At 36.3% G+C, this 16,351-nt stretch overlaps 1 long non-coding RNA gene across 1 annotated transcript in view; it reads right to left on the bottom strand.

Moving 5' to 3' along the window:
* Positions 1 to 5,276: 5,276 nt before the first annotated feature.
* LOC107746104 (uncharacterized) overlaps positions 5,277 to 16,351 on the bottom strand; it is a 20,467-nt gene continuing 9,392 nt past the window's right edge. The window contains exon 3 of the long non-coding RNA XR_001640656.1: positions 5,277 to 5,287. This is a non-coding gene — a long non-coding RNA (uncharacterized LOC107746104). The remainder of the gene's footprint in view (positions 5,288 to 16,351) is intronic.

Raw genomic sequence — 16,351 nt, 5'->3', positions numbered from 1 at the left:
CAGCCGACACCCTTCTCCTCACCCCTAGCATCCTCTTCTGGATCGGGGGGAACAGGCGTGGTCTGGGTCCACACTGGAGCGAACTCTGGGGTAGGAGCCGACACTGGACCAAGCTCTGGGGCTGAAGCCGACACCCTTCTCCTCACCCCTAGTCTCCTCTTCTGGATCGGGGGGAAAAGGTGTGTTCTGGGCCAACACTGGAGCGAGCTCTGGGGCTGGAGCTGACACTGGAGCGAGCTCTGGGGTAGGAGCCGACGCCCTTCTCCTCACCCCTAGTTTCCTCTTCTGGATTGGGGGGAAAAGGCGTGGTCGGCGGGTGAGAGTGCTGAGCGTCCTGCGGGCTTGCCATATTAATGTCCGGCAGGCTTGCCATATGCGTGGCCAGCGGGCTGGAGATAGCCCCGGCTGACGGGCTTGACATCGGCCTGATCAGCGGGCTGGAGATGGCCCCGGCTGGCGGGCTTGCCATATGAACTGCCCGCGGGCTTGCCATCTGAACGTGCAACAGGCTTGCCATAGGAATGGCCGGCGAACTTGACTCGGCGCGGCTGGCAAGCCGACATCTGGGTGGCCGGTAGGCTTGTCTTCGGTGAGGCTGGCGGGCTGGAGAAAGCCCCGGCTGGCAGGCTAGACAACGGCGCAGCCGTCACGCTTCACAGTGGGCGGACTTCTAACCGCGGATGACATACTGGGGAAAAAGGAAAACAAAAGACTGTTCAAAAACGAAAACAAAACACGGGAGAAGGAGCGCCGCTTACTGTTTTGGTCAGCCGTTCTGTCACGTTGCACACACTAGGAACGAAGGAGCGAGGAGACACGGAGTAACTAAATCAAAAGGTTTTTTTATTTACAAAGGCTGGGGATCACAGGACTCGACACATCAGGATGACAGGATGACGTTCAACGGCTGACAAAGAACAAGAACTGGAACACACTTTAAATACACAGGAACTGATGAGGGGAAGACGAGGGACACCTGGAACTAATGACACAATCAACATTGGAAACACCTGGGAACAATGAACTCAAAACACGAGAGACAGAAACTGGGTAACAGAGCACATGGGGAGCAAAGACACGCACAAAACCTGGCCCAGAGTCTGACAATAATATTATGCTTATATTATTTATAAAATGATTTATATATTTTATTACATTATAATTGTCTTAATTTGTTATGTAGTCATTTTTAATTGCATTATATTATTAATTATATTATATAATATTAAAATAATGTAACAAAACAATAACAATGTGATGACATTATTCTTGTAATATTCATAAATGTTATTTATATATCACTTCACGTTACAATTGATTTTACTAAAAGTTTAATTATGTTTGTATTATTTAACAGAATTGTTTTATAAAATTAATTGTTTAAAATAATTGTTAAACGTTAAAAATAATACAATAATATTATATCTCTAATATTAATACATTTTAATGACATTATTTTACATAATTATATAACAAATAAAGACAATACTATTTAATTAAATTTATATTAGTAATTATATCATTAAATATAATTATACATTACATTACATTATACAAGTTTATAATAACATAAATAAATATCTAAATTGTCCAATACACCTGATAATGATCTCGTAGTAGTTTAAAAACAAGTTTTATCTAGATTTTAAACTAGTCTATTTTTGTAGTTTCCAGACACCCCCTAACTGTTCTGAAAATGCTTCATGAACAAAAAGTAAAAAAATTAAATAAATAAAAAAATCATGCCACACAAGGAAAGCATGAAAACTGCTGCTCCAAGCAGCTATAAAGGATTAGAGAAACAGAAAGACAAGCAAAAAAGATGATAATCATTGGAAGGACATGGTGGGTTAAACCCAACCACCTGAGCATTGGAGGAAATGGAAAGGTTTTGCCGATACAGGAGCTGATTTGAGGCCGTCTCCTCTGTTCCTGCGCTATGAAGTACTGCTCCTGAGCCGTCAGATTATTTAGAAGAGGCGTGACACCGCCGGCGTCGGGACGGGTATACGTGCCTCCTCCCAGCTGCTACTGCTGTAATGATTAGGAGCAAGGCTGGGGTTTCTGTCAAGAGAGCAACACGCAGAGAAGGAAAATATATTTCAAAGAACTACAGGGATGGAGGAGAGCATCGATCATGTGAAAGGAATGAGAAAACTGCTAGAAAGATGAGAGGAGTGGAATGAAAGCGAGATAATGCATAGAGTTTAACCAATCTGCTTCCAACTGCACTTAACAATGTTCTTTTTGAGGAAGTATTGAGGAAGAGTATTTTTGATGTAGTAGTTCTGAGGGATTTGTCCTTACTAAACAATACTGCACAAAAAGATTACAACTAATAACTCTGAATGCATATCTTCATCTATTTCCAGAAATGTAACATGATCCAGAAATTATCCACAAATATACTACATAATGCATCATTTCCAGCCCACATGAATGTTCATCTGCAATTTTTCTTCATTGCAGGTGAGAAATCATTAGTGTCCGATTAAACCCTCAAGCTCTGATTTCATTATGACTTTGAAGAGGGTTTGTCATCTCTTTTACATTAACTTTATTTAACATTTATAATAGCAAAAACTATAGACAAACATTTATTTTTTCTATTTTTTTAATTTATTGTTTATTTTTATTCTATTTTAAATGTATATATTTATAACTGCAAAAATAAATATTTATTATATTACAACATACTTTCGGTTTCTGTTTTCTTGGTGCTGTTGATTTGGTAGCAATGAAGGAAAGACTATTACAAAAATACATACATCCAAAAACCATTAATGAATGACTGTCATGCCATTCAGTTCTATTGTCTTAACCAGCTCTTACTAAGATGCCCAGCCTCAGGAACGAAAAAAGAGGGACATATAGAGATAAACAGAAACCGGAAGAAAGTTAACTGTTATACTGCCTGATTCCTTTATGGCCAGTCAAGATGCCCATTGGTTATGCATTATGTTTAAACTGGGGACAAAAAACTGTAGAAACACCAGGCAGGCCGGCACGCAACCATGAATCAAGAGTTCAAGCTTTAATTTAAGAAAACCCATCCCCGAAGCCCAAGAGCAGCCCATCTCTTGATGCCACAAATCAAGCCAGTTTGTGTATAGCTATGAATTACTGGGAAGACACTGAGCTTTGTGATGATTTAAACAAAGGCTGGGGATCACAGGACTCGACACATCAGGATGACAGGATGACGTTCAACGGCTGACAAAGAACAAGAACTGGAACACACTTTAAATACACAGGAACTGATGAGGGGAAGACGAGGGACACCTGGAACTAATGACACAATCAACATTGGAGACACGTGGGAACAATGAACTCAAAACACGAGAGACAGAAACTGGGTAACAGAGCACATGGGGAGCAAAGACACGCACAAAACCTGGCCCAGAGTCTGACAATAATATTATGCTTATATTATTTATAAAATGATTTATATATTTTATTACATTATAATTGTCTTAATTTGTTATGTAGTCATTTTTAATTGCATTATATTATTAATTATATTATATAATATTAAAATAATGTAACAAAACAATAACAATGTGATGACATTATTCTTGTAATATTCATAAATGTTATTTATATATCACTTCACGTTACAATTGATTTTACTAAAAGTTTAATTATGTTTGTATTATTTAACAGAATTGTTTTATAAAATTAATTGTTTAAAATAATTGTTAAACGTTAAAAATAATACAATAATATTATATCTCTAATATTAATACATTTTAATGACATTATTTTACATAATTATATAACAAATAAAGACAATACTATTTAATTAAATTTATATTAGTAATTATATCATTAAATATAATTATACATTACATTACATTATACAAGTTTATAATAACATAAATAAATATCTAAATTGTCCAATACACCTGATAATGATCTCGTAGTAGTTTAAAAACAAGTTTTATCTAGATTTTAAACTAGTCTATTTTTGTAGTTTCCAGACACCCCCTAACTGTTCTGAAAATGCTTCATGAACAAAAAGTAAAAAAATTAAATAAATAAAAAAATCATGCCACACAAGGAAAGCATGAAAACTGCTGCTCCAAGCAGCTATAAAGGATTAGAGAAACAGAAAGACAAGCAAAAAAGATGATAATCATTGGAAGGACATGGTGGGTTAAACCCAACCACCTGAGCATTGGAGGAAATGGAAAGGTTTTGCCGATACAGGAGCTGATTTGAGGCCGTCTCCTCTGTTCCTGCGCTATGAAGTACTGCTCCTGAGCCGTCAGATTATTTAGAAGAGGCGTGACACCGCCGGCGTCGGGACGGGTATACGTGCCTCCTCCCAGCTGCTACTGCTGTAATGATTAGGAGCAAGGCTGGGGTTTCTGTCAAGAGAGCAACACGCAGAGAAGGAAAATATATTTCAAAGAACTACAGGGATGGAGGAGAGCATCGATCATGTGAAAGGAATGAGAAAACTGCTAGAAAGATGAGAGGAGTGGAATGAAAGAGAGATAATGCATAGAGTTTAACCAATCTGCTTCCAACTGCACTTAACAATGTTCTTTTTGAGGAAGTATTGAGGAAGAGTATTTTTGATGTAGTAGTTCTGAGGGATTTGTCCTTACTAAACAATACTGCACAAAAAGATTACAACTAATAACTCTGAATGCATATCTTCATCTATTTCCAGAAATGTAACATGATCCAGAAATTATCCACAAATATACTACATAATGCATCATTTCCAGCCCACATGAATGTTCATCTGCAATTTTTCTTCATTGCAGGTGAGAAATCATTAGTGTCCGATTAAACCCTCAAGCTCTGATTTCATTATGACTTTGAAGAGGGTTTGTCATCTCTTTTACATTAACTTTATTTAACATTTATAATAGCAAAAACTATAGACAAACATTTATTTTTTCTATTTTTTTAATTTATTGTTTATTTTTATTCTATTTTAAATGTATATATTTATAACTGCAAAAATAAATATTTATTATATTACAACATACTTTCGGTTTCTGTTTTCTTGGTGCTGTTGATTTGGTAGCAATGAAGGAAAGACTATTACAAAAATACATACATCCAAAAACCATTAATGAATGACTGTCATGCCATTCAGTTCTATTGTCTTAACCAGCTCTTACTAAGATGCCCAGCCTCAGGAACGAAAAAAGAGGGACATATAGAGATAAACAGAAACCGGAAGAAAGTTAACTGTTATACTGCCTGATTCCTTTATGGCCAGTCAAGATGCCCATTGGTTATGCATTATGTTTAAACTGGGGACAAAAAACTGTAGAAACACCAGGCAGGCCGGCACGCAACCATGAATCAAGAGTTCAAGCTTTAATTTAAGAAAACCCATCCCCGAAGCCCAAGAGCAGCCCATCTCTTGATGCCACAAATCAAGCCAGTTTGTGTATAGCTATGAATTACTGGGAAGACACTGAGCTTTGTGATGATGCATAATATATTATATAGGCTCAGTGTCACATTATATTACCATGCATACATATATTTATGAGGAGAAGCTGAGCATGTATGTATCTGGACGTCCAGCAAAGGAAATGCTCTTTGTGTTATAAAGGAATCTGCAACACAAATGTCGACGGTAAACTGCATGACACCACAGGGAATCAGTCTAATAAAGTTCAGAGAGGTGACGATGGGTTACAGCTCTGTGTGCTGCTGGAAATATATAATAAGTTATCGAACTTTAAGTAAAACATCAATACCGGAGCGTATTACAAATAAAGCCTTAACAGGATTTCAACTAATTTCTATGTGAAAATCAGTAGAGAGCTTCAAATTATATTGGCCGTATTTCAAAGGCCTTTCTGTTCTGTGAATCACAACACAAGACGGATGAATATCAATAATGAGGGTGCGAGGTTTCAACAAATACAGAGTTATGAAGCCTTTTACCTCATCCTCCATTCAGCTATGAGGATTGATGCTCCTTTTGAGCAGGTGTAAGAACTTAAATAAGGCTCAGAACTAGTGTAATGAGACATGCTTTAGAAAACTCAAATGGGATTATTTGAATGTGCATGCCTTTTATTTGCTCGATGTTGTTCAGTTTTATATTGCAGACAATTTACTCAAATGTGAACATCTGATATATAATTAGCAGTGAATATTATCACACCCATCTGTTTAAAAAGACAGAAACCTCCAAAACTGTTTTCTATGATGTCAAATCACCATTTTTATCTTAAATCAGACTGATGTGAATTCTTGAGCAACAATTTACCATTTGCTCTGTCTCATATTTAGCAATCAAAAAGCCAATGGATGATAGAGACACAACTTATGTCCTCATAAAGTTGGCCAAATACTTTTATATACAAAAGACACATCACAAGGAGGCTCCTGATACGCAAACATTACTGATAATGCTTCAGAAAGGGAACACAAACAGGCTACAATTATCTCTCTTTTGGCTACAATTATCATCATAAAAGAAGTATTACAAATCTTCTGAAGACACACTTGTTTACGGTACCTTATGACTAGGCCTCTTTAAAGAAAACCATGGTATTAGCAAGTGTAAATGAGCAAAACTGAACATTTGTACCACATTTTAAGGAACATTTGGTTAGGGGAGCAAAGAAATACAGTCATTTTCATCTACAACTATGTGAATGACTGGTTCTCCTTCATCCAGAGGGGAGGTGACAATGCAGGATGACAACAGGAGCAAAAGAGAAAGAAAGAGACAGGATTAGATGTTATAGATGGGTGCCTAGACGCAATCAGAGAAAGAGCAAAGCGTTTATGCCCCGCACACTTAAATGATTTAGAAATATTCCTTGAAAACAGTTAATTGGGCTGTGTTTATATAGGACCACTTGAAAGGATGAGTGGCCCACCCACCAAAAAAGGAAGGAATGGACTCAAAGAGAATAATTTATTTTGAAATAAGTTAACAGTAAGGGATGCGGATAATTGGTTTCATGCTTTAACTTAGAGAGCAGTGGATGCTTTTAAAAAGCACTGTATGTGTTTGATGGTTTGCTCTAAACAGCTCTGAACAATTGCTTTCCAGAACCAATAAGTGACTTAGACATGCATTCCATTAAAGAGACTCAAACGCTAGTCATTACTTTGAAAAGATTAAAATCACAAACAGGATGCATTGCATGCAATATAAATTATAAGAAGGATTCAGTAGCCTTGAAGCTAAAAATTAGCATTCTGGAGGAGGAATATATATAAATATATATATATATAACTGAAAATTACTGTCAGTGTGAATGCACCATAAAGCTCACTTATTGCATATAAATAACACGCAGTGCTATTATTGGTACAGAGACGGGGGAGTTAAAACATGTTTGCGCTCCTCATATGTACCATTCTAAACAGACAATTTTGAGCATTAAAACAGCTTGTGTTGCTTCACATGAAAGTAAGGTGCTCTTGAACTTCACTGTGCATCTCCATATGATGGCTTATAAATGTTTTGATGCTTCAAATATAGAAAAAAAAATGGGCTTTGCATGCTAAAGTGGTGCAACTGTTTAATAAAACTGTGCATGTTTTCCACCCGTGTGGGCTATTTTCCATAATGCATCAGAATGCACACTTGCATTGTCCTTGTTGACTAATCCTGCAGATTTGGGTTTGTTATGATGGTGAGAGAGACAGAGAAGCACAATGGGAAGCACACAGCGCTTAACCAGAAATAAAAAATCTCACAGCACCGCCGTCTCCTGTGGCATTTCAACGCTCCCTCATTAAATCACAGCACAGCTCTATATTAATGACCTGTCACGACCACTAACATTTATTTCATGTGAATTCATTCAAATCAAGGGAATTTTTTACAAATGGCACCCACCGACCACAGGCTCGTTTTTTCGTTTTTCTTCATTGAATTTAAGTCAGCAAAGCCCCGGCGCTTTGGCTTCGCACAGAGAAAGATGAAAAATGGCTATATTTATGGTGTTCGGGAACGTTATTCTCACAGGCACATTGTTCAAGGCATTAAGGAATATCTTTGCAAATGTGAGGGTAGACACTGATGATTAATCTTTGTGGAGAGTAAATCTTCACAATGCTACTGTACACATACTCTAACATTTCTCATCAAACCCTTCAGGACCGAATTATCTAAGCTCTATACTTAATTTTATACACTGAAAAAAAAAAAACATTTTGAAACTATTCACTCGGAAATTGCTAGTAAATTTCACAAAGAATTACAAAGAAAAACTGAAAATTTTCAAAAACATACTCCAGTCCATTTGTTATATTTAGAACTTCGACAGAAAATACAGTGCAATTTCATAGCTCAATACTCTTGTATTATATCAAAAATGTTTTCATTTGAGACAAAGTTGATGCTTAAATGAAACCTAACTTAGTCTAACTAGCTCTCCTTAGATTTAAAAGAGCAAAATTTGAGCAACAGAAATGTTGTCTGAGATCTCAGTCCACATAAAATATCACATTCAGCACTGTAAAATAAAAAGCTCTATGATGTCAAATCACCATTTTTATCTTAAATCAGACTGATGTGAATTCTTGAGCAACAATTTACCATTTGCTCTGTCTCATATTTAGCAATCAAAAAGCCAATGGATGATAGAGACACAACTTATGTCCTCATAAAGTTGGCCAAATACTTTTATATACAAAAGACACATCACAAGGAGGCTCCTGATACGCAAACATTACTGATAATGCTTCAGAAAGGGAACACAAACAGGCTACAATTATCTCTCTTTTGGCTACAATTATCATCATAAAAGAAGTATTACAAATCTTCTGAAGACACACTTGTTTACGGTACCTTATGACTAGGCCTCTTTAAAGAAAACCATGGTATTAGCAAGTGTAAATGAGCAAAACTGAACATTTGTACCACATTTTAAGGAACATTTGGTTAGGGGAGCAAAGAAATACAGTCATTTTCATCTACAACTATGTGAATGACTGGTTCTCCTTCATCCAGAGGGGAGGTGACAATGCAGGATGACAACAGGAGCAAAAGAGAAAGAAAGAGACAGGATTAGATGTTATAGATGGGTGCCTAGACGCAATCAGAGAAAGAGCAAAGCGTTTATGCCCCGCACACTTAAATGATTTAGAAATATTCCTTGAAAACATTTAATTGGGCTGTGTTTATATAGGACCACTTGAAAGGATGAGTGGCCCACCCACCAAAAAAGGAAGGAATGGACTCAAAGAGAATAATTTATTTTGAAATAAGTTAACAGTAAGGGATGCGGATAATTGGTTTCATGCTTTAACTTAGAGAGCAGTGGATGCTTTTAAAAAGCACTGTATGTGTTTGATGGTTTGCTCTAAACAGCTCTGAACAATTGCTTTCCAGAACCAATAAGTGACTTAGACATGCATTCCATTAAAGAGACTCAAACGCTAGTCATTACTTTGAAAAGATTAAAATCACAAACAGGATGCATTGCATGCAATATAAATTATAAGAAGGATTCAGTAGCCTTGAAGCTAAAAATTAGCATTCTGGAGGAGGAATATATATAAATATATATATATATAACTGAAAATTACTGTCAGTGTGAATGCACCATAAAGCTCACTTATTGCATATAAATAACACGCAGTGCTATTATTGGTACAGAGACGGGGGAGTTAAAACATGTTTGCGCTCCTCATATGTACCATTCTAAACAGACAATTTTGAGCATTAAAACAGCTTGTGTTGCTTCACATGAAAGTAAGGTGCTCTTGAACTTCACTGTGCATCTCCATATGATGGCTTATAAATGTTTGGATGCTTCAAATATAGAAAAAAAAATGGGCTTTGCATGCTAAAGTGGTGCAACTGTTTAATAAAACTGTGCATGTTTTCCACCCGTGTGGGCTATTTTCCATAATGCATCAGAATGCACACTTGCATTGTCCTTGTTGACTAATCCTGCAGATTTGGGTTTGTTATGATGGTGAGAGAGACAGAGAAGCACAATGGGAAGCACACAGCGCTTAACCAGAAATAAAAAATCTCACAGCACCGCCGTCTCCTGTGGCATTTCAACGCTCCCTCATTAAATCACAGCACAGCTCTATATTAATGACCTGTCACGACCACTAACATTTATTTCATGTGAATTCATTCAAATCAAGGGAATTTTTTACAAATGGCACCCACCGACCACAGGCTCGTTTTTTCGTTTTTCTTCATTGAATTTAAGTCAGCAAAGCCCCGGCGCTTTGGCTTCGCACAGAGAAAGATGAAAAATGGCTATATTTATGGTGTTCGGGAACGTTATTCTCACAGGCACATTGTTCAAGGCATTAAGGAATATCTTTGCAAATGTGAGGGTAGACACTGATGATTAATCTTTGTGGAGAGTAAATCTTCACAATGCTACTGTACACATACTCTAACATTTCTCATCAAACCCTTCAGGACCGAATTATCTAAGCTCTATACTTAATTTTATACACTGAAAAAAAAAAAACATTTTGAAACTATTCACTCGGAAATTGCTAGTAAATTTCACAAAGAATTACAAAGAAAAACTGAAAATTTTCAAAAACATACTCCAGTCCATTTGTTATATTTAGAACTTCGACAGAAAATACAGTGCAATTTCATAGCTCAATACTCTTGTATTATATCAAAAATGTTTTCATTTGAGACAAAGTTGATGCTTAAATGAAACCTAACTTAGTCTAACTAGCTCTCCTTAGATTTAAAAGAGCAAAATTTGAGCAACAGAAATGTTGTCTGAGATCTCAGTCCACATAAAATATCACATTCAGCACTGTAAAATAAAAAGCAGTATATTTGTTACAGAGTTCATTAATCTTTGTTACCATTAGTTAATTAAAACATATGTTAATTGTTAGGTGAATAGGGTAAAGAAATAACTAGATATCATCATACTTCCCCAGCTGATTAATTAAGAAATGCAAATATCTTTTGCATTACAGGTTTTCCAAAATATTATGATTAATTACGCAAATGATACATTATTTAATCAAATGTTCACTAATTTGCATTCATTTCCAGAACTGAAATCTGAACACTGATTAAATCATGTTCAAATTTTTTTTTTATTTAAATTTGTTTACATATTACAGTCAAAGGTTTTTACAGAGGGTATTGTCTCTTTTTATCACTAAAACCTGAAAACATTGTCAACAGCCAGAAAAAAAAAATATCACCATGCTTTCAGGAATAAAATGTTGTATAAAATCAGGTGAATGATATATATATATATATATATATATATAAACAAACCCCTCTATAAACACCTTTCTGTAAATAGGAATAAAACGAATGTAAAGTCTGAAATCTACAGATGGAAAGAGATCAAGTGATCCAAAAGAAATGCTTAAGTGTATTTTGGATGTTTCCACTAGTCTGAAACAAAACTTTATGAATAGCCAAAAAACACCTACATCTCAAAACTGCCCAATGCATGAAGAAAAAAAACAGATACAACTTTTGATTTTAATAATGTATTCATAAATGTTTAAATTAACGAACTAAGATTAAATGGTTTAGAAGTTTCACTGTTAGTCCATATTAACTAATGTAATTAATTCATGTTAACAAATGGAACCTTATTGTGAAGATTTACCATAAAAATACTATATTATATAATTATATATTTATTACATTTTTAATCATTCTATCACTATTTACAGGAATATTTCGAATGCTTAGCATCAGTGTGAAGAAAATTATTTCAAAGTAAGAAACATTATGTGATGCCCAAGTCTATACAGTGGCACTTGTTGTGAAACTCCCACATTACCCAGTTTTTTCTTCGCCCAGTAAGTTTCCTCCCTTTTCTCGCACTGTATTTACGATGCTGCCCATTACTTCGTGAATAGCAAGTTAAGTGTCAACATATTTTTGATGGGAGGCACTGGGCGTTAACAACTATTCAGAGAAACCATTTTCCCAGAGCTGATAATAAAAGATGGAACAAGATAAGTCAGCCTTATATCACTTCCCCATTTCTAAAAGACGAACATGCTCATGAAAGAAGACTTTAGGCTGTAGATTCACAACAAGAATGAAGCAACAGTAACAACCTGATCCAATTGCATTTCAGACACATTTAATTTTCTGAATATACTGTTCTAATACCGTCAAACAACTCCATATGTAATCGTCTAGACTAGAGGAATACTTCACCAAAAAGGCGCTTGGCCTCAAATACACAAATGCGAATGATTTTAAAGCTTTTGAGTTTTGGTCTGTGCCTCACTTAAAGCCATCAAATGACTTCAGAAGACTTGAAATATAGCTCACAAGTCTTTATGATATAAAAAAGTACACAAAATGCAAAAAAAAAAGGTCTGCCGATTTTGCCTTGGTCTGCTATAACTGAGGAATTACAAGTCAATACAATAGTGTGGATTTTCAAATGGGCCAAGACACAGATAGCAACATATGGTTTATCCTTCTGTCCTCTAATCATCCAAATGAGCCATGGAGAAAACGACAGAGAAGGAGAAGGAGAAGGAAGGAACTCAAGGCAGACAGCCAATCTGCAGTAACACTAGCGGGATGACAAATGACAGGACAAAGAGTAATGAGAATACCCCATCCAGGTTGTCTCAATACAGTGTTTAATCTCTCCTGCTAACCACGCTCTTCTCAGAGGACACGTGTACCCTGAATGACGCGTGTACTAGTTCCTGCAGGAGCTAAAAATCACACCGAGTACTTAAACAGCAGCGTCTTGGGTGGATTCGGTGGTGCATTTGGTGTTTGGAGGCTCGATCGACATCTGCTATGTTGTTCCCCACTGAGAAGAAATAATCAAACAAAAGACATTTCTATTGAAAAGACAGCAATTTCAGTTCAAACACAGAAAAGTGGGAGGCTACTGGGCTTTTCACACTGGAAATTGTTAAGACTACATTAACTTAACCCTGGGTTATCTTGGCCCTGTTTACACCTGCTATTAAGATGTGTTTTTGTTGAGCCGATCACAAGTAGACAACGCTAAATACAGGTGTAAATGGGGTCTGAAAGGTTTTGAGATTGTCGACTTTTGGCCACTTCCAGAGGTCGTCAGAAACGCATTCAAGCAGATTGCTTTTGTAGTGTAGATGCTCATGTGGTCAAATGGGTTCGAACAGCCACTAAAGACGCCTCCTCTCTGCCTACTGACCTAATTCTTAAGCATTACGGGATGTGTCGTTGAAGAAATGTAAACTTTGTAGGGATGTAATGATGCACCCTGAGGCGGTTGAAAATTGATGAAAATATGTGACAATTCAAATCGGTTGAAAAGATTTTTTTTATTAAAAGATCCAAAAACCACTAGAACAGTGTTATATATTTTGCTGACTTGTGTACTTACATTATCCCAAATGTTTCGAAGAATGTTTAAATCCATTTTAACTAGTGACACAGAGCGTATTCATAGTGTCATTGTGTCGCCTGCCAATGACGTCATAACCCCTCAATTTCCGGTTTTGTAGAAAACATGGAAACACCAAAGACGCTTTAATATATTGTGCGCTTTAATAGACCGGTGAGGACCGCACAGAGTAGCATTATAACAGAACTAAATGTATCTAGTATGATAAAACAGCGCTGCTTTACCCCACACACGCACGACCGGAAGGAGAGGAAGCGGTCGACTGTGGCATAATAAAAGCTCCGCTGCTTCCGAGCCGTGTGTCACGCTCGTTCAGCGGCCTCGTTTCGCTTCGACGGCTTTCAGCCTCACCCTGCTTCATTCTACTACGTTAATAAATTAATAAATAAAAAAGCTATTTTATTAATCTTTATTAATATAAGGCATCTTTAAAAACAAGTCCCTGTGCTCCTGAATTTTTCTGTGTGTGTGGCATGACCTCCGATCTCTTTCTCTCTCTCTCTCTCTGTGTTTGTGTGAGTCAATGAAAGCAGTGCATTAATATCGAACAGTGATTAAACTGACTGGAACTACATGTGCATTTAACTGTTTTAATGCACACCTTCCAGCCAATCAGAATGGACTAATCAGATAGACACTGCTATAAATTGTAGCATAATATTGCTGGATATAATGCAGCATTTACTTTTGGCCCACGGCCCTCAATCAAGTTTGATTTTTGGTCAGTCATATTAAGTTTTAGCACCTCTGGTCTAAACGATGCTTCTATTTGATGAATAAGAAAATTAATGATATATAGGCATCAATACTTAATGGCAACAGAATGTGCAACTTAAGGGAATCAACTCATAAATATTTTAAACTTTTAACAATGGTGTTGAAATAAACAGGCTAAAGCAAGCAGGCTTCAGGTAAAGTGATCAAGTAGAGATGAGGTTTGCAATACAAAATAAAGCCAAAAGTTAAGAAAGGTTAAAGATCACAAAGGAATAAGGGTCTAACATAGTGTCATGCCCCTGGACTCTTTGTGTTGTGTTTTCCCTCCCCAGGTGTGCCGTGTTCCCTTTAATTAGTCATTCCTTGCACCTGTGTTTTCCCAATCACCCAGTGTTTAAAAGCCCCAGTCCTTTCAGTTAGTTTTTGTCAGTCCTCAAACGTCATTCCTTGTGTTCCAGTGTCTCCTACGTTCCCCGTGTGATCATTAAAGACTGTGAATTGAAGTTATCTCCGTGTTTCCTCGTGCCTCGCTCCTTGCCTCCCGAGAAGTGTGACAGAAGGACCAAAACAGGCTAAAGCAAGCAGGCTTCAGGTAAAGTGATCAAGTAGAGATGAGGTTTGCAATACAAAATAAAGCCAAAAGTTAAGAAAGGTTAAAGATCACAAAGGAATAAGGGTCTATTAGTGCACTTGATAAGCAACTGTAAAATTTTAGGTTGCTAAGGAGAAATGTTGCATTACATTAGAAAATAATGCAAAAGAGAAACATTTGGTGTGCAGCATTTACTTTTGGCCCACGGCCCTCAATCAAGTTTGATTTTTGGTCAGTCATATTAAGTTTTAGCACCTCTGGTCTAAACGATGCTTCTATTTGATGAATAAGAAAATTAATGATATATAGGCATCAATACTTAATGGCAACAGAATGTGCAACTTAACGGAATCAACTCATAAATATTTTTAACTTTTAACAATGGTGTTGAAATAAACAGGCTAAAGCAAGCAGGCTTCAGGTAAAGTGATCAAGTAGAGATGAGGTTTGCAATACAAAATAAAGCCAAAAGTTAAGAAAGGTTAAAGATCACAAAGGAATAAGGGTCTATTAAGTGCACTTGATAAGCAACTGTAAAATTTTAGGTTGCTAAGGAGAAATGTTGCATTACATTAGAAAAGAATGCAAAAGAGAAACATTTGGTGTCTGTTTGACACTCTCAGACTCTATAAATAGATGTAATTTCACACACACATTTGCAGAGCATTTCAATTAATCACTGAACAAACTGTGGGCCGCATAAATTAAGAACAGTGCTGTTAAGACACGAAACAAGAACACGAAGCGCATCGTTTATCAGCCAATGGCTATATGAGAAAGCCAAGAGCTCATTAAAAAGTTTATTCATTTAGTGGACTATATTCACTCTTTGACTGTTGTGGCGAGTGCTGTGCTGGAGTGCTGCTTAACAGGGCATTTAATTATAGAGGCGTCAGTGAGATGTGAAATACTGTCACATCTGCAGGAGTCATGTCAGGGGTTCACCAGCAGAGGTCTCTATCATCAGAGTGCACGTACCGGCCCGTCCCATCATTGTCACTGGTGCGCTATTGCGCTTTGTGCATTTCTAGCCCCCAATTACAATCTTGTCATCGGTTTTCTCAGTAATTCTGGGCATTCACCCTGCGTGTGTTTATTCCAAATTAGTAATTTTTCTCACCAATTATGCCTCTGGGCACCTAGATGTCTTAATAAACTCAATGAACTCTGAAAGTTTGGGGGTTTGGACTAAATCCTGAATCGTCCACGTTAGTTACACACTGTAATAAATGATTTTTCAAAGTTGTAAATAAAACAAAAATAAAGGTTTTTGGAGTATGTTTTACAAGAAAATACTTTTACGTTTAATTCAATGTGTTAGTTGCCATTTCTTTGTGATATTTACTAGTAATTTCTGAGTTGTTTCTACAACTTTTTATTTTTTCAGTGCACACTTTATTTCTTTTTCTACATTGAACACTTTCATATCTGTAAACTCTGGATTTATGTTCCATATTTGTTTGCAGATTAATAACGATGATTAGATTATGCCTAAACTTTCAATATTCTCTTAAAAGACTTTCTCTTGCAGGAAAACGGGAAAACTCTGTGACATAAATACAAAATTTATTTTTAGTTATTTACTAAATATGAATCAATAAATATTCATTTTTAATAAATAAATATTTGTATTTAATAAATAAATATAATTTAATAAATGCTTAATAAATGAATAAATATTTATATAAAATACATATTAAATTCATATTAA

This window comes from Sinocyclocheilus rhinocerous, unplaced genomic scaffold (assembly GCF_001515625.1).
Source record: "Sinocyclocheilus rhinocerous isolate Xijiao unplaced genomic scaffold, SAMN03320098_v1.1 scaffold107, whole genome shotgun sequence".
Lineage (NCBI taxonomy): Eukaryota > Metazoa > Chordata > Actinopteri > Cypriniformes > Cyprinidae > Sinocyclocheilus > Sinocyclocheilus rhinocerous.
This window is presented reverse-complemented; position numbering and strand designations above follow the sequence as displayed.